At 57.7% G+C, this 19,209-nt stretch overlaps 1 protein-coding gene and 1 long non-coding RNA gene across 2 annotated transcripts in view; one reads left to right on the plus strand and one right to left on the minus strand.

Moving 5' to 3' along the window:
- NECTIN1 (nectin cell adhesion molecule 1) overlaps nucleotides 1–19,209 on the plus strand; it is a 62,474-nt gene that overhangs the window by 15,122 nt on the left and 28,143 nt on the right. The gene's annotated exons all lie outside the window — the stretch shown is intronic.
- Nucleotides 301–2,604, minus strand: LOC120230005. The gene is made up of 3 exons (XR_005527894.1): nucleotides 2,451–2,604; nucleotides 1,789–1,952; nucleotides 301–564 (listed from the first exon to the last, which is right to left on the minus strand). It is a non-coding gene; the product is annotated as an uncharacterized LOC120230005 (long non-coding RNA).

The raw sequence follows: 19,209 nt of genomic DNA on the forward strand, positions 1-19,209 counted from the left end.
GCCAGTGTGGTATTTAATCTTCAAGAGAGATTAGTGGCCTGTTTTAGCCAGCCTTCCCTCTTCTCTTTGGATGCCCCTAGATATTTCCTGCTGGAAGGGCAGGCCCCCCGACCACCCCAGAAGGCGTCTCCTTAGCAGGGCCGCTGGCCTCTGTTGACTCACTTGGCCGACCTTGCCGACCTTGGGGTGACCCTGTGGGTAATGCTTCCCTAATCCTTTAGGTGAGGTCAGTTAGTCAACAGATGTTTATCGACATGTGCCAGGTCCCCTGTGTCAAGAAAAAGTACCTTAAGCAGCTCAAACAGAGGCTAACGGCTTTATTGAAAGGCCAGTGTGTTTCAGGGGGCACTTGAAGACCTGGTAACTCCCCAAGTGGAAACAGGATTGGAGGTTCCGGGTGAGGAGGAGAGGGGGCCATGCATCCTTGAGTTTGGGCTTTGGGGTGACATTTTCATCTCCATCTGCTAGTAACCTTGCTGTATCGTTGTGTGGTTTTTCGGGCCTCTTCCTCAGGATCCCTGGTGCTATGCTGGCCAATGGGCACCCAAACAGCTCCTTCGAGACCTGTTTTTATAAGCTGTGTGATCAGGGGAAGGGCAGGTGGGAAAGAGGGGCCTCTCCCGCCTGTTTTAACCCTTTGCGGGAGCTGGTAGGGATGCCCTGCGCTCCAAAGAGGTGTCATCCCTGCTCGCTGGGCACCGAGATGCACAGAGCGGTCCAGGGACTTTCCCAAGTGATTAAAGAATGCACAGGGCTGTGAAGGGGACACTGGGGCCCTAACCTGGGTCCATGACCTTGAGGCTGAGACCTGGAGTCTGAGTAGGAGTGACTGAAGCGGCCCCACACCCATCCACAACCACCACCCTCTGAGACATCGTGGGGGCCTCTCCCCGTTCCTGGGCAGCCTGCACACACACCCCAGTCACAGCAAGAAGTGGAAGCATGTCATAGCCCTGCTCTGTCCGGAGCTCTCGTAAGCTCCCTGGTGCTGCTGGCTTGAGTACAGACCCCATGGTCCATGTCCCAGTTTCTGAGCCCCAGCCAGCACTATTGACGCTTGGGGCCAGGTAACTCTTTCTTACGCGGGGCTGTCTTGTGCACTGTAAGATGCTCGACCTCTACCTAGTCGAGGCTGGCAGTGTCCTTCTTCACTCCCCACCATGTGACAGTAAAAAATGCCTTTAGACATTGCTGAATGCCCCCGGGAGGCGGAGTCACCCCCAGTTGAGAACCATTAGCCTCAAGTCTCAGAACCTCCTGCGTGATCTAGTACTTTCTCTCCTCCCCTCGCCCCCGACACTGAGCTCTTTGAAGAAGATGGCTCAGCCTTAAGATCTCTGCAGGTCTTAGCTCAATACCTTGTACACAGTAGGTGCTCCATAAATGTACAGCAGACAGATGGGGGCGGGCTGGCTTCCCTCCTTCTCAGCCCCTAGTAAGCGATGAGGTTTCCTTCCTCTGCGCACCTCTCCGTGTTGTTGGCACTTTGCGTAACCCCCGTAGCCAAGATGTGCAAACTCCCGATGCTTCCCTCTCTCCTGACACCTCCCATACCCACCTCATGTTGTTTGCAGCAAACAAAAGCATCTTTTCTCATGCCGTTCCCATTTGCTGAGTATCTCCTGGGCCCCGAGCCCTGGGGGAGCAGGGGGGGCTCTGTGGCTGTGTGTGTGAGGTCGGGCGCGGCTGTGCTGTTCCACAGGCAGACGCGTGCTGGCCCGTGTGTCCGTGTGTGGTGTCCAGTCCCCACCCGCGCCGAGCTCGTGCCCTCTGCTTGCCATCTCTCACCTTGCATCCCACCAGGCCTTTGCTCTTGCTGTCCCTCTGCTTGGCGGGCCCCACTTCGTGGCCTGGCCAGGGTCCTCTCATCCTTCAGGATCCTTCCTTTCCTAATCCCCTGCCTCAAATTCATCATTTCCAACCCAGTATTGTCATGGCATTTTCGAGCAGTCCTGCCATAGCACACGGACCACATTATTAGTTAATGTTTCCTGCGTCCTTGAGCCTTGGGACCATGTCGTGTGCACACCTGTGTGTGTGTGTGTGTGTGTTTACAATTCCTGCTTTCTTAATACGTGTTTATTAAATAAATTGAAATAAATTACTTATTTTGTTTTCCAAAGCATTTTCTTTGTACTATTCTAAGCGTGTCTCTGATTAATGGCTTTGCTTAACCTTTCTGCACGTGCCCTTGTTTCTGTGCGTGCACACATCCACGTACATACCCGTGTATATGTGTACAGCGTTATTTCGTTGCACATGGATGTTTGGGTGTACATGTGTGCGTACGTGCATCTCTGTTCCAGAGTTTCTGTAGATTTAAATGTGTGCGCCGCCCCCCCCCCACCATACCGTCCCTCTCCAAAGTGGCATTCCCTCAACCTTTGCGAAGGGGTGAGGTTAGAGGGGACTGTGTGGGGACTCTCCTGTGGGCAGCTTTCTCCACCCACCTCCCGGAACGTCCTTCTGATCCCAGTCCCTGGTCTGCCGGAAGGGACCAGGGGCTTCCTGTCCATCCTCAGGTAGCCCAGGGTCGCCGGGCTGGGTTTGGGGACAGAGCCCTCTGTGGCCTAGTCACATCACACCCCCTTCACCATCCATCTCTGCCCTGTTTAATTGGAATTTGGCTAGTGGAGACCATCTGTTCTATTCCGCCTGTTTCCATGACAACCAAGTGGCTTGAGACTGAGGTTTGTAGTGAGAGAAGTGGCCTAGGGGATGCTGGGAAAAATCAGTGAGGTCCTCCCCCTCACACCTGCTCCGCCTCGCCTTCTCTCTGCCCTGCTCTCGCGCCCAAGCCCGGAGTAAGAATGAAGCTATTGCCCACTGGGGAGTCGGGAGCCCCGGCCTCACCCTCCTGTGCCAGCCCTGCTCCCCCAGGCTGCTTGGGGCTTCCTCCGGCGTCCATTCATAAGCACTTGCCCCCACACAGACCGGGGGGCTGGTCCTGCCCTCTGCCTGCCCTCCTGGAAGGGAAACCTGGAGACCTGAAAGGCTACAGCTCTTCCTATACTTCCAAGCCTCAGCCACCCCGGCCTCCAAACCTCTTCTTCACCCCAGTGTCAAAATCTTCAACCAAGGACCCCCCCCACACACACACACACCACTGTTCAAGCATCAGAAGTTTCAACCCACTTGGGATGGCCGGTCCATCTCCTCCCCTCCCCCCCTCCCATTGCTGGTGTCCAGGGAGCATCAGTCCCCAGACCTTCCAGGTAATAGGACTTTGAGGATGAGGTCCTTTGCCTCCCACCCTTGGGAGTGAGTGCTCTCAGCCCTGCTGCAGTTGCTCAGGACCACACACAAAGGACTCTGTCCGAGCACCTTGCTCCCCAGGGGTCTCCCTCAGACCCTGCTGCGCAGAGTGGGCACATAAAAGAGCTCAGAGCCCAGCAGAGACACTGGCGGCTCTGTGGCTGGACGGTCCCCGGGCCCCTAGGAGCTCAGACAGGCCCCGACACACTGGGACGTGAGTGAGGCTCTGTCTCTCCTATTTCTGGACAGTTCTGTTCTCGTGGTGTTATTTTCTGCCCTAATTTCTCCGTCTGTGGTAAAGCCTCTTCCCTGCCTGCTCTATTACCAGGGGACCTGCGTGTCTTCAAAATTAAGTGGTGGGGCTTGTCAGGTGACCTGTCTGTTGCCCAGGTCCCAGGCGAAAGGTGCCGGCCACACCTCTTACGCATAGGGAGCCGGGGAGCCTGCCCCAGATGGGGAGGTGGTCCCGGGGTCTCGTCTCCAGTGCTCTGTACCCTGGAGAAGGTCATTGCTCAGAGCAGCTGTGCCAAGCAGGGAGCCCTACATTTGGGGGTGCTGCAGCCTTGCAGAGGGTCTCCCAGTGGCCAGCCTAGGCAGAGGTGGGACCTAGCTCCCCACCATCCATTCTTCTCTGTGAGCCTCCCCCTGTTTTCATCAAGATATAATTCACATATCATAAAATTCACCATTTTAAAGTTCACAATGCGGTGGTTTTAGTATATTCACAGAGTTGGGTGATTGTCACCACGTCCTGACGGGACATTTTCATCACCCCAAAAAGCCACGCTGTACCCATCCGCAGCCACTCCCCATTTTCGCCACCCCTCCCCCCAACCCCTGGCAACCAGTAATCTACTTCAGCGCCTACGGATTTGCCTGTTCTGGACATTTCCTATAAGTGGAGTCACGCTCTGTGGCCTTTTTGCGGCCGATGCCTTTCACTGTACATTCCACATGCCTCTTTCTGTGTCACCACCCTGCTTAAAGAGCGTCAGTGGCCCCCGGTTGCTACAGGGTGACATGCAGACCCTTGTGGCCTACAGAGCTCTTTATAAAATGGCACCCGTCTCCCGCCCACTCACCCGTGCTCCAGTAGCCAGTGCTCAGCAACGTTACACCGCGCTGTTCTTGTTCCCTCTTCTCTCTCTGAGGGGCTCCTGCTTACCCTGCAAGATGCAGCTAAACGCCTCCTTCTCCTCCGATCCCTCCGTTACCCTTAGAATCACTTTTCCTCTTGGATGCCCATCGCTTTGGGTTCATACTTCAAAAAACAAACGAAACATAGCATTTAACTCAAGAATTATTTGTTTTCACGTCTGGGTTCCCTGCTAGACGGAGCTTCTAGAGAAAAAGCAAATGCCTTATTCTTTCTCATCCCTCTATGCATTCTCCCGCCTCTTACCACCAGCCACCACGGCTGTCACCTCTACCCAAGCTGGCACAGTGCTTGACTCGGTATACACACGGCAACACTTCAGAGATAAAGGAAAGGGGACTGGAAAGCCAGGGCCAGTAGGGTGCATCTGGGAGAGGTGACCCCGGAGAAGCACCTGGAAGGAGGGGTGGTTTCAGCATCCTGACAGAGCCGAGACTGGCTGGGTACTGCTGCGTCTCAGAGCTGCCTTCACGCAGATCCTCAAGGTGACAGAAGGTGGGGAGGTGTCGTGCCTTCAGCTACGCAGCCTTTGTGGAGGACCTCGGTGGTCACTAGCATGAGAGATGGGGTGGAAGGTTTGGCCAAAGAGTGGCGGCTGAGTGTGGGGGAGGGGCAGCAAAAGAAAGCAGAGGGTCACCCTTAGCTAGAAAGCGAGGGCGGTGGGTACGGGAGAGGAGGGTGCCCAGACACAACAGCTTATGCAGAGGCCCAGAGGCAAGGCAGAGCCCACAGTGTCCTGGAGGAGAGAGCCCGGCACGGGGGAGGGGAAGGCGGAGGCTGGTGGGGAGAACAGGGGCCCCGTTGCCCAGGGAGCTTTACGACGAGGTGAGCATGGTGGCCTTTACACCTGTGTCTGATGAAAGCCTCCCTATCCTTCAAGGGCCATTGAAGGATGGATGGACTTTCCCTGACCACCCCAGATGGCAAGGGTGGCAGTGATCCCACTGTCCTCTACACATGGAAACTACTGGAAGGCAAACGATGGAGCTGAAGGCAGGGGTGGGGGGGGGCTGCCTGCCACAGCCTAGCTTGGTGCCTTGGATGTCCTCCTGTACCACCTCTCTGTCCCTCAGTTTCTGCTCCTGTGCATGTTGACCACCTGAGCATAAAATTGGGTAACACTACCCACTCCAAGGATTCAATGAGCCGGGACATAGATGCTCTGAAGGGGCTGTGTGGGCCTTAACTGCCACGCGTGCTATCGGCACAGTCAACCAAATGAAGGACCCGAGGCCCCTTCCCTCCTCGTCTTTTTATGTCATTTCCAAAAGATTGGAAACCCTGGTGCGGGCAGGTCCGTTTGAAACGGCTCGAGAGCCATCGGTGCTGTATTGGGGGGTGGCAGGCGGATCACAGACATAGCCTTCACTCTCCAAGGGCAAGGGCGTGCAGAGAAAAGCTACAGTGCTGCTCGCTGGGGGGCCAGGCTACAGGGTAGCACCAAGCCACGGCCAGCAGCCTTCTCCACGGGGAGTCACCAGAGCCGCAGGCCCTCCCCACGGTGGGATCCAGTTCCCAAGGAGGGTGCCAAGCAGACCTTCTGGCCCTCCAAAAACAAAGCTGCCTAATTGCCTTTTAATCTGGGGATGTCGGTCTGCTGGTGTTGGTGCTGAATTGTAAGGGGAGATAATATCTTTCCCTTTGAGTAAAAAGTTATTTGATCTCTGTGTGTCAGGAGAAAGCCTGTGCCCAGGGAAGAGGTGGGGATGGAAGGGAAAGGTGCAAGGGGAGGGTGCTGGCTTTATTTCTCCCAACAACTATCATAAATAAAGGAGAACAAGCATCCCTCGTGTTCTGGCTCAAGGCCATTGTCTTGTGGAGGGCTTCTTCCTCACCCCTGCCCCTCCCACCTCCCTTTCAGGCCTGGGACGGGAGGCCAGCTTGTCTGCAGGTAGGACTGAGCCGCCAGCTGTCTCACCTGGAAAGGTGGGAGAGGGGGGCTCCGAGACCTGGGCACACGCCCCGCCACACCCCCTGGGGCCTGGGCTGTCCCTCCCCAGCTCTACAGGGGCTGCCGAGCTGTCCCAGGCGACTGCAGTAGCTCCCAAGAGCGGTGGGGGCAGGTCCCGCACACCTCGCCGGACCCGTTCCTCCTATGCTCACTCGCCCGTCCCCTCCCATCCTGCCCAGAGGAGCCTGGGCCCTGGACCTCCGGCCCCTGGCTCCCTCCCCTCCAGCTGCACCGGCCAGACTTCCCAGGCGCACTCCCACCTCAGGCCTCTGCACCTGGAAAGTTCTCCAAAGCAGACACATGGTTGGCATTTGGCTCTTGGCTCAAATGCCCCCTCTCTCAATGAGGCCTTCGTGGCCACCCTCCACCTTAAGTAGGCCTCTGTACACACACACGTGCGTGTGCACATTGTCTTTGAAAACCGGAGCTGACCCTGACCAGCCAGGCTGCCCTGTCCCCTGCCAGGGCCCCCCTTCCTGCCTTACAGCAACCACGGAGTGCTCGCAACCTCCTCCCCTTGCAGCCCCCAGATCTCAGCGTGGTGGTCCCTCCTTTACATTTGAGGAAAGTTCTGGGAGAATCCCACCCTGAGTAGCAGGTCTTGGCGGGAGCTGGCCACACACAGAAGCTCCTGCCAGGCCGCGAGTGGAAGAATGTCCAAGGCCTCCGCCAGCCTCCGGTCTGATACTGGGCCGGGGAGGCACACCATCTTGTCCTGGGAGGAGCTCTCCGTTCACAGCCAGGGCCAGGCCGGGTCTTGGCCTGGCTCTTGCTGACTGCCGGCCGCCTGTGTCCCAGCTCAGCTGGGTCCCCTCCCGCCCCTCTCCCCGCCCTCCCTGCACACAGACGCAGCTGCATCTTCAGCCCTGTTTCTGCATCCATCCACCTGGATGGGCATGTGGCCGGGCGTTCCCAGCACCTCCAGGGCCTGCCCTCATCCTAAGGGGGAGAGTCAGACCTGCAATGAGCCCTCAGTGCTTAGCAAACCAAACTATAGATGGGGAGGTAGAAGCTGGAAGGGCCCGAGGGACCTATTTTTACACTGAGGACAGCCCTCGGTCCCTGGGAGCCCTTCTCTCGTAGCTCTGGGCTCTCTATCCAGAAACAAGTGGGGTGGCCCCTGCGAAGATCCAGAGGGAGGAGGGAGATAGCCGTGCCCTCCAGTACGCATGCAGGGACAGGATGGCAACCAGAAAATGCCAGCTGTGTGGCCTTGGGTGAGCCACTAGAGGCGCTCCTTCCACTGGGTGCCAAGGCAGGGTCTTCGAGCCAGGAGCTGGTGGCACTCACAGGGGCAGGCTTCCTGAAGGAGCAGAGCCAGGGGGAGGAGGGCTGGCGGGGAGGGAAGCAGTGACTGGCCTTGGAGAAGAGGCATGGACGCCGTGGAGTGGCCAGTCTGGAAGAGCCAAGCGCCTGTTTCTTCAACCTGGCGTTGTGACGTCTTGCGCTGTACGCAATCGATCTTATTGGGACCTCTCTGGGAGCATCGAATGGGGGAGTTACCTTAAGAGTAATCTCGGGTGATGGGGATTGAATGCCGGGATCGGACAGAGAGCAGGTTTGCTACTGTGAGCCAAGCGTGCTTTCAGGGACAGGGCCTCAGAGTTAGGCGTCCTGCCTCAGCCACCTGCCGGCCAGGTCACCCTGCCACTGTCGGCCTCAGAACCCTTATCTGTACAGCTAGAGAGTCGGATCACTTGCTCCTGTCCAGTGTCTTCTGACCCATCCTTGGTGCCCAGTGGATGCAAGCAGGGCGCCTAGCTGTACTCCACCGCGTGGTCAAGTCCAAGGCCCTCTGCGGCCAGGAAGGGCACTAAAGAACGGGGTGCTGTGACTTCCCAGGGGCCGGCTGGTCTCAGATCCAGCGATGTCTAACTGCCTTTGCTGCAAGACTTTTCTCTGTCCCTTCGGCATCCGGCGGGGAAGCCCTTCCTAACTACTTCTGCGCCTCCTGCAGATGCGGCCCAGAATGGAGCCGGGCAGGAGAAGCTTATGATCAGACGCAGACCCTGCCCCTCCGTCCCGGCCGAGAGCACCTCGCGACACTGAATCGCTCCCCAGCACCTTGGCCTCCCAGTCATGCCGCATATCAGTCGACTCTTAGAGATTGAGGAGCTGAGCGCAGGCCCCGGCAGGGCCATCAGTGTTCTCACGGAGCGCTGGCCTAGTAGGGGACAGACAGTCAACAAGGTCTTACAGGTGTAGCAGTGGCCAAAGGCGATGGCCTGCTGGGAACGCGCCATAAGGGGGTTTGACCCGGCCTAGGGGGCGCTTAACGGACGAGGGTGCTGGAGCAAGAGGAAGAAGAAAAAGTAAGGGCAGGTGGGGGGGCCTGGTGGGCCATGGTGCTTTGAGGGGCCTGGAAAGCACAGTGGACGGAATCCCCGTAACCTAGTGTGTGCTGAGCACTTCTTCATGCCAGGCTCTGCCCTTGACGCTCTGCTTACAGGAATGTATTGAATCTTCCCAACAACCAAGAGGAAGTTACTACTACCATTCCATTTTGTATACGCGAGGAGACAAGAACAGAAAGTCTAGTCACACAGCAAGACAGTGGCAGAGCTGGGCTTTGAAGCCAGGAGCCCGGAGTTGGGGCCTCTCTGCTATACAACCAGAGAGAACGCGAGTCCCCAGCAGATGCCACTGACGGGTAGGACCAGGAGTGTGCAAAAGGCAGGGCCAAGCCCACCCCAACCAAAATCAAAGGGAAGACCCGCTGTCTCCCAGCACCAGAGCTGGGTCGCCAATACATAGCTAGTCTCTTTGCCCAGCCCTGGACTGACCTGGTGGTTTCTGGCCGTGGCCGCCCCTCTCCCAGATTCTGTATCAAAAAGCATGGGGAAGTGCACTTGCTTTTCAGCAAAAGGGATCAAGATTAAACAGCAGGAAGAATTTCCGAGCTGTCATGACCATACGCTATTAAAACAGGCAGCCAGGGGAGGTGGAGGCCCTTGTGGAGAAGGTCAATGCCTTGGCTGCGCAGAGCTGCAGAAGGGGTGAGTGGAGGCAAAGGAAGCTAGAGGAACGAGCCCTCCCGCTGGCATTTGGCGGGGCACCGAAGATGACATAATGTCAGGCGGATCCAAGACCCTGCCCCACAGAGAGAGGAGAGGACCCGCCATCCCCAAGCTGGTGCCACCCTCTTCCTGGGACCCTATCTGCCCCAGCCCTGCCATCGGACTTCATTAAATTGCATTTTCCCAAAAGCAGGGCAGGCCGGTGACAGAATGAGTCAACGCCAGCTTGCTACAACTGTCGCCCCAGGAGCCGGCGGGCATAGAGGGAGATAATTGGGAGTGGCTTGACAGCTTAATGTCCGGGGCTGGCTTCCTGGAGCACTGGTGGGGAGGGGTGGGGCGGGGCGGGTGGCCAGCGAGGACGAGGCAGGTTGATTCGGGCTGTTCCCGTCTTCAGATGACCCCGCCGCCACCACCTTTCCCCTCCATTTCCCGAGCAGTAGGAAAATAAAGCGCGGGGAAGGAAATTAGATCCGGAGAATAAATTAGGCTTTCTTTATTAATTTGTCAGAACTAATTAACATCTCCCCCAGATTCGTCTCCTCTCCAGATGTCCCCCTGAGCAGGAGGAAGGGAGGAATCTGTGAGAGGCCAGACTTTGGGCCTCAAGGTCCACAAAGTCATCTAGTCCGCTTCCGCGGGTCCCATCAGGGATGGCACCGAGGAGGGCTGGAGCCCCAGAAACCCCAGCGCCTAGTCTCGTTGCTTCACCCCTCTGAGCTTCTAGTACTTTCTCGGTGAGGGGGAGTCAGGGCCTGCCTCCCCCCCCCGCCCCCCACCAGGTGTCAGGAGAGCGGGAGGCTGCCCAGTGCGGTCAGCCTTCGATGCCGTTTCAGGAGATGGTGCTCGAGCACTGGCAAAGGTCTCCAAGTTCCTTGATATTCAAAAGCCATTCTGGTTTGACCCTAACGATAATCTCAGAAGGCGTTCAGAGCGGTCACCAGTATTCCTGTGTCACAGGTGACAAAAAGGAAGCAGAGTGGTCAGGCACCTTATTGAGACCATACAGAGAATCGCTGCAGAGCTGGGATCAGAACTCAGCTGGGCCAGGGCTCCGTTGGCAGCCCTGTGCCCCCCACCCCTGTCCCTGGGCTCTGCAGGGACCTGACACCTGACTCACTGCCGGAGGCTCACTTACTAACAGACGCCTCATTTCCTGGGTGTGAGTTCAAGGTCTCCAGCCCCAAAGCCCGGGCTCTTTGGCTGCCCCTCGGCTTGGGCAAGACACGGCATTCATTCCGTGGAGCTGGTGGCTTCCCTCTGCACCCGCCCCTGCCCCGGAACAGTGCCCAGCCCTGCCATTTCAGCGAGCAGCCAGTTCTGAGAAACCCCCCTCCACACCAGGCCCATGAGAAGCCCTTGAGAATCAGCCACACCTTGTTTGCAACGCCTCAGAGAGTTGCAAAATCCAGTCTGTTCTCTGTCTTGTTGTGCAGGGATAGCGTCCCAAAGGTTCTACTTCTGCCAAATGGCAGCCCCCCCCCATGCCCCTGGGCCCCTGGGAGCACACGGAGGTGAACACTCCCACCCAGTAGCATCCCCCCTGAGGCCCCTGAGCCCATTTGCCTTCTGCACCTGGAGCCTGCCAGGGGCTGGGTGCAGAGCAGAGCCTCCCAGGCCAGCCACGCCAGGGGGAACCTGAAGGAAGCATGAACTGACTAGCTTCTGTATTTAAATGAGGAAACTGAGGCCCAGACAGAGCAAGTCACATGCTCCGTTGGCTCATAGCAGCACCAGGATTAGAACCCAGGGCTCCTGACTCCCAGCCCAGGCCCCTTTCATGAATGAGGTGTTAGTGCTTGGGATATGACATCAAAACAAAATGAATTTGTCACATCAGGGACCCTCAGAGCCAAAAACAGGCTGAGGATCTGGTGGCTGCCGGACGTTGCAATGTCCCTGCAGGATAGGACATTCGGCAGTGTGGCCGGACCGCAGGGCATGGTGACTTGCCCCCACCCCCTCCAAGCCTGCCAGCAAAGCTCTTGGGGGAGGCACCCCCACAGGGGACACAGTCACATCCCATGTCCTCGCATCATGGACCGGTAGTAGCGGGGTACCTCTTGTCTGGCCACTCAGCCCTCTCTGCAGAGCTGGTCTTATTCGGTGTCTTCAACAAGCGTGTGAGAGCAGGGGTGCTGGGGAAGAGCAGGAGTGAGCAGGGGTGTTGGGGGTTGCAGTCCCCCGGGGACCAGGTCCACAGCCACTCTGGGTTTGGTCTCGAGGTCTCCTCGTTCCAAAGGCCTTGCAGGGGAGGGGCGAGCCGGGGGGCAGACCTGAGTTTTCATCCTGACCCCACTACTGACTGACTGCGACAGGCCTGCGTGCCCCTGAGCCTCCCCTTCCTCGGCTGTCTCCTAGCACCTGCCCTGGAAGGTGGCGCTAAGTAGCTCCTGCGCCCAGTGAGTCTGCCCAGCGAGTGTCTCTCAAAAGGCCCTACCCCAGGCTCCTGCCACGCTGCCTCGCACACTCGTGGGTGACGAGTAAGCAGGGCCAGCTGGCGGAATGGGGGGCCCTCCCGGCCATCCTGTGACTACTCTAGCCAGGCCCAGAGGGCGGGCAGCTGGGATGGGGGCCTCTGCCCTCCAGGACTCGGCTGGGTGTGGCTGGCCTGGGGTGGTGGGGAGGACACAGGGAGAGGGAGGAGCTGGCCAAGTTGGCACCTGCTGGCCGGACGTGTGAAGGAGCCCCAGAATTCCCACAAGGACACCCGGAACTCTCTCGGACTCCCAGAACTAGGGAAGGAGGTTGGGGGACGTCCCTCCACCCTCATCAAGCGTCTGGAACCTCTAGTCCTTCTTTCTTCTGCATCCTCAGGGCCCACGATGTGAATACGGGTCTGTGCCGGCACCCGCCCAGCAGGCCAACCAGCAGAGACACGGGGACACTGCTGTTCACCCTCTGCAGGGAACATACTGGGGTGCCCTGGAGAGCATTCCTGGGTCCCCACGTGCCACAGGACCCCAGGACCAGGCCAGGCACCATAGGCCAGAGTGAGGATGCTGATTGGGCGGGGGAAGCAATAGTGCCGTCTGAGACTTGGTGTGGAGCCCCGACGCTGCTCATTCTTCTGCGGGGCGGGGCGGGGGCGGGGGGGGGGCTTGGCCTTTGGGGTGCTAGAAATGGCCTGTTCCAGTCCAAAGGAGGATCTCAGCTTATTGGTTCTGTCCATGACCTCAAAGCATCTGCATACTGGCTGCCACGTCCTGATCAATTACTCTGTGTTCACACCCACCATGTATATACGTTAGTGCTTATAATCGGTTTTTAAATATTAAGTCCATTTTACAGATGAGGAAATAGGCTCACTGAGGCTCCTTACCAGTGCGTGGAAGAGCCCAGCCCAGGTGTGTCTGCCGCATAAGTCCCCTCCCCACCCTTCATGTTCCCTCCTCAAGAGGAGGGCCTGCCTGATCTGTAGCTCTGGTACCTGACTCAACAGGCCCAACCACACCACAGGACACAGCGCGCTGCCATTGCTACAAAAGGAATTGAAGACAGACATCACGAAGAACTTCTCCATCAGTCAAGGGTGTAGAACATTTTAGCAGTTTCCCAGGGAGGAAAGGGTAGGATCTCCTACTATGAAGGCCTTAAAAGAAGGGAGAAAGATTTATTTAGTCCCCTGGGTGAAGTTGTTTCTGGCAAAACCTTGCCAGAGGCAGAGAGTAGTATATGACAGCCCCTCTCTCTAACCTCTGCTTGGGCTGGGAGGAGACCCGGGGAGTGGGGAGGTCTTCCACCTCTGATGCCCACCTTCTCAGGGAAGCTCACCCTGTTCTCTTAAGCAGATCCGCAGAGGACCTACGAATGTGAGCCAGGCGGGCTCTGAGGTAGGCACTGCATGCTAGCAAGCTGGAATCTGGTCATAGGCTGTAACCGAGCAGACAGAAAAACAGAGGGCGTTCTCATTCCGAAAGGAAGTACAGTGCACAGAAGCCAGAGGACTGCAACTCAAGCCCGGACTGACCACTTTTTAGCTATCAGCTTGGCAGATCTCGCCACCGCCGGCCCTCAGTTTTCTCCTCTGTAAAATGGGAATATCCATACTTGCTCCAAAGGATGGAAGTGAAAATAAGAGGAGACCCTAAGTAGGAAACACTTCCCAGTGCCTGGTACATAAGAGGTGTTCAGTCTACATCGGTGGAAATAATTTAACGTGCTGCTGAATTCTGAGAAGCAGGGAGCACAAATGTTGCCTGCCAGTATTTCTTTTTAGAGATGAGGGAACCTATGAAGGAGGGAAACTGAGCCTTGTAAAAACCCGGGGACACACTCCGTTGGTCTCACAGCTTTGAAGGTAAACGGTGACTGTAGCCATTATGAGAGACCAGGGCTAGACAGAGCAGAGATGGAGAAACACTGCAAGACAGGTTGTGTAGAATAAAATGCAGATTTTTAATTGCTTGAGTTCACATCTCATAAAAGAAAAAAAAAAAACACAAGCCTGGCCATCCACCACCACCCTCCCCCCCCACGCCACCGCCTCCCCCTTTCTCTGCCTTGAATTAAGAACCAGTTCCCACCAGTCTTTCTTGGGTTCAAAGTGTCTCCCCGCCCTAATCCCCCCCCCACCACACCTCCCCACCTCCCACGTCCACTGTGGGCACTGGCCCTCTGGGGCTGGTGGCCTCTGCCCACTGCCCACCCAGAGTCTGCAGACCTGGTGGGAGGCAGGGAGGGAGATGGGAGATAAGGCAAACTCCCCCCCGCCCCCGCACCGCCCCCCACCTCTGCCTGCTAGAGGTTGATTGTAGCTCATTGTCCTGGTTCTTCCCCAGACAATGAGACTGGATGCTGCTTCCCACTTTGCCCCTATCTGCAGCCAGCAGCCCTGCCTTCCGACCTGTCTGAGCCTGCGACCAGGGAGGCCTTGGGCCAAAGACTCGCTGAGCCAACACGGTTTCATTCCACCCCGCCCTGGGAGCCCACCCTTTCCCTACCTCCTGCCAGCCCTGGTCCCCATGTCCCCTGAGGTGGGACAGACCACCCAGCCCCCTGCCTGCCCCTCTCTGTCCTCCCCGCCCCTCCCCCCTGCTTTCTCCACCCCCCAAACCCTTGACTCACTCCCTCACTTCCCAGTCAGGCTGTTCCCCAGGACGTGTCGGGACAGGGCGCCTGGGTTCTGGTCCTGCGGGCTCCCGCTCTATCCGCCCTCAGTGGGGGTGGGGCACGTGGGGAGGATGTGCTTTGACCTGCTTCTTTAGGCTTCCCTCCCTCCTCCATCCCCTCCACCAGGGAGCAGGCTGGGGTGAACTCCAGAGCACCTCCTGACTGCACCCAGCCGGGGCCCAGCCTGGGGCTGCTGAGGCCGGGTGGGGGGTGGGGAAGGGGGCTGCCCATCTCACCTTCACCTAGGCCAACCTGCCCTCCAAAGACTGCTACCCAGAAGCCCTCACTCGTCCAGGGGCAGTTTCTACCCCTCCTGTCTTCCTCATCCCTTTGGGACCAGGAAAGTAAAAGAAGGGACAAGAGACTCCGATTCTGTCCTCGGCTTTTCAGTTAATTGACTCTGTAGCCTCAAGTCAGTCACCTCACCCTTCGGGATCTCATTTTGACAACTGTAAAATGGGCGGCCCCTTCCTGGAGTCATTCCGGAAGCTAGGATCGTCAGGGTAAAGGGGGCTAGAAGAGCAGAGTGATGGGATTTGGCCGTGGCGGGCCAGGCTGGAGAGCAGAGGAAGGGGGCCTCCCACCTCCCACCGAGGGAAATGGAGCTGGATGCTTCTCCAGCACGTGGGGCCCCTCAGCCCTTCTCATACCGAGAAGGCTTCCTTTTCACAAATAATCATGGCATTCTCCAGGGAGTCTGCTCCTCCTTTGATCGTGAGCTTCCTAAGAAGTCTTGATTAAAGAATCCCAACGACTGGAGAAGTCGACCGAGCCCCACGTCCCCCGAGTGTGCTCTCTGAGATCTGACTAGCCTGGCTCAGGTCGCTGAGCAAACACGGGTCTAGGTCCTATCCTGTGCAGGGACGCTGTGCCTTCAGAGATGACCCATCTTTTGCAAAGCCCAGCACTGTGTCCCCAAGAGCTGGTGACCATGTGGGTGGGAGTTTTCAGAGATGACCTGTCTTTTGCAAAGCCCAGCACTTGCCCCCAAGAGCTGACATGTGGAAATCTGGGCACAGAGCTGGTGGCCGTGTGGGCGAGAGTTTTCAGTGATGACCCATCTCTTGCAAAACCCAGCACTGTCCCCCCAAGAGCTGGCGTGTGGGAACCTGGGCACAGAGCTGGTGGCAGCGTGGGTGTGAGTTTTCCATGGTGGCCAATGTGGAGGGTGGGGACGTGGGAAGGACAGGAGAGAAGCTGGGGCACAGGCAGGGACAGATTGTGAAGGCTGATCAGTAGCTGCCTCAGACTTCCCCCGGGGCAGCAGAGGGCTAGGACTTGTGTGACAAGATCAGGTTTGTATTCAGACCTATTTGACAGTGTGGCTGCAGATGGACCCTTGGCCAGAGTCTCAGTTTCCTGGCAGTAACAGTAAGACCTCTCTTGGAGGACTTTTGTGAGAAGGAGAGAAGATTCAGTGCCTCACGATACCACTTAGATAGTGAGTGCTCGTGAAAGGTTTGCTCCTTTCACTGCTATTGGTGCCAGGATTCCAGAGAGGGAAAGGTGAGGGTTAACCTCCCAGCCAAGTGTAGTAAGGATCAGGAAGTCAAGGACTGTGTTCTGGAAGCTCAGAAGGGAGGGCCCACGGGATGTAAAGAGGTGACTGGTGTAGTGGGGCCCAAGGAGGGAAGGGGGAAAGGGAGCAGCTGTAAGAAGAGCTCAGTGGGGCACAGGGAGAGTGAGGTGCCTAGTTGGCTGCTGGACAACTTGGATTCAGGGCCTCGACATAGAGGTGTCCTTGAGGCCATGGGGCAGGAGGGCTCACCCTACAGTGGGGGCCAGATATCCACCGCCAGGCATCCAGTCCTCTCCCACCCACCTCTCTCTCATCTCCTATTCCAACCCCATCCCCTCCCTCCCCAGAAAGGTGCCAAACCTACAGGCCACCGAGAAGTTCAAGGGGGCAGATGTCTTCTCCACCTGCCCTTCCTCCCCAGCCCTTCAGGATCAGGCTTGTGGGTATGAGGCAAGCAGGAAAGATAGAGATACCTCGAGAGATGCCCCATCCAGAGCTCTCCCTACGGACCAGAGAGGAGAAAGATGCACACCTAGAGGTGGTGTCAAGGTGGTGGCCTTCCAGAGCCTTCCACTACCCGCCTACCACTCTTCCCTTCTACACCTGGCTGCCTCCTGGCTCGACAAGCAATTTGCTTATCTCCTGACCCAGAGGCAGGGCGTTTGTAACAGCAACGAGATACAACCACAGTATGTTTCTATGGGCTGCTGTCTGGCCAATAGCTGTTCCCCAGGTGCACTCACGTCCATTATCACATTATTGAACCATCGAAGGCTAAAGTCACACGCTCCCACCCCTGCTCTCCCGGGGCCCAGCTCCACCAGCCCCTCCTGCCTCCATCCCCACCGACTCCTTGGCAGTCCTGGCCTCACTGCTCCTCTCTGCACCTCTGTTTCCTCATCTATGACGGGGAGCTCTTAGGCTAGATGGCCCCCATCTAAGGGACCCACCACCAGCTGAAGGATTCTCCACCTGGCCTCTCCTCTCATCCCCAGCCTCTCCTGCGGTCTCATTCTGCGTCCTCTGTCCCTTTGACTTTCCTGTCTATTTATACACAGAATTCACCCACGGCATTTCAGTTTTCCAATAGAATCATTAATTACCCCAGTAATTAAACCCAATTAGCATTGTAGGGGCCTTTCTGAGCAAGGAGCCATTAGCCAGGGTGAAAATGCACAGGCGCGAGAAGGAAAACCCACCGTTTCCCAGCATTAAAAATGAAAGCAGAAGACAGCACGGCAAAGCAGAGGGCCCCAATTAAAGCTGGGGCCTCGCTCATTAAGCTAATTTGACATGCTATCCCGGCAGCCTCTGGTGGGAAGCCCGCCGGTGGAGCTAGCTGGGAGCTCTCTGTCCAAGCTCTGTGCTCACCTTGGGCACTGAATGGGCCCCCAGAGCACCCCCTCCGGGCCTCCAGGCCCCTGCTCAGGGAGGGGAGTGAAAAGTCTCTGCCGATTTTTCCTGAGCACCTGCTTGCTGCCCACCTCCTGGGCTTCAGGATGGCTAATTACCATCCTGAAGTAGGTGGGGCTGGGCTGGGGGGTATGGGGGCAGCGCATGCCAGATAGGAGGGGTGCAGCGATGAAATCTGAGAATAGCGAACCTCACATTTCTGGGGCTTGGAGGGGACAGAAGTCGGCAGGCACTTCCTCTTCCGCCCTGGGGCTGAGGGGACTCCCCTCGTGGGCTGGCTCTGAAGGCCAAGTGAGACTGTATATGTAAACGCCTGGCACATCATAGGTGCTTCCTCGGCAGTGGCCGTCATTTGATTTCCCGGAGCATTGGCATCCGTACCCGATTGTCCCAAGGCCCCAAGACCCCAGAGGCAATGAGGGAGGATGTAACACCTGTGTCTCGCAGGTGGCGACTCCCAGGAACAGAAGGAGGAAGACCCATGGCCAGAGGTTGGTGGAGTTTAGACCAGGGGTCAAGTTTTGTAACTCCTGGGCCGGAAGGAAAAGGGAACAAGGGAAGAATGGAGGTTTTATGTGTTTCAGGCGCCCAGTAACATCCCACGGGGTAGGAATGCCCTGGTCGCAGCCGGCCCTGGAGTCCTGACGGGCGGGAATAAGGGGGTGCCGTCTGCCCTCCCAACAAAGAACCCCATCACCCCAATAGGTGAGGGTCCCATGTATCAAGTCCCACCCTCACCCCTGATTCTGGGGCTTGGTAGGTGCGTGCCGGCCATTCGTCTCCCCAGGAAGGGAAGAAAGGAAGGCCAAGGGCAGCCTGTGTAGCGGTGAACTGAGCCTCGTGGAGACTGCTTGAATCGGCTTCATAGACAGTGTGAGCTTAGGCAGGTTACTTGACCTCTCTGTTTCCTCATCTCTGAAACAGAGCCAGTAAGGCAACCCAGCCCCGGAGTTGTTGTGAGGATTAAGTGAGTTAATAGAAGTAAACACTCAGGCCTGGGCCTGGCACAGATAAGTTACACACATGTGTTAACTGTTCTTGTCGTCGGTTGGCAGGGGCCCGGCAGGGAACACACCCTCCTTCTGTACTTTCTCTCCCGGGGAGGGAGGGGAGCATGAGAGACCCCTGGCTTGGGCTGCCGAGCACCCAGACCCCATCTCGGGGCAGCCGAAGGTGGCAGGCGGTACCGTTCTCAGACACGGCAGAACGTGAACCACCACCTCCACCCCCCCTCCCCCCCCCCCACACACACACCTCTGCCACCAGCTGCCCCTGGGCTTCCGGGGGCCATTCTGAGCAGCGTGGTGGGCAGGGCAACGAGGGCCTGAGAATGGGCAGGAGGGGGGAAGGAGGGGAGCGAGGGGAAGCGGGCAGCCAGGAGGCTGGGCTGCACCCCTTCAGCTGGGCGCCGTGCCCCGCTGCCTACGTGCCCGCTCTCTCTGCAAGGCAGGACAGGAAACAGGCCCTGGCACGCCGGGCCCCTACCCAGTGACTCCTGAAACCCCAACAGGTCTGAGCTGGAAGCCGGCCTGGGCGCGGCTCCTGATAGATTCACGTTGGGCAAAGGGATGGCGGGGAGAAGCAGGGGGAGAGTATGGGCGAGACAACCCCCCCATTAAAAACTCTGACACTCCCAGTGACGGGGGAGGGGGCCTAGGGGGAATGGCTTTCACCTCCTTCCTCACAGGTCCCCTCAGCCCCTGTAGCCCTGCCCCACGGGAAGAGGACAGGCCGTGCCAAACAGCAGGGATGTGCTCCCCTCAGCATTTTGCCAAGAAGAGGGTGA

The sequence above is a fragment of the Hyaena hyaena genome, unplaced genomic scaffold (assembly GCF_003009895.1).
Source record: "Hyaena hyaena isolate Hyena2069 unplaced genomic scaffold, ASM300989v1 scaffold_37, whole genome shotgun sequence".
Lineage (NCBI taxonomy): Eukaryota > Metazoa > Chordata > Mammalia > Carnivora > Hyaenidae > Hyaena > Hyaena hyaena.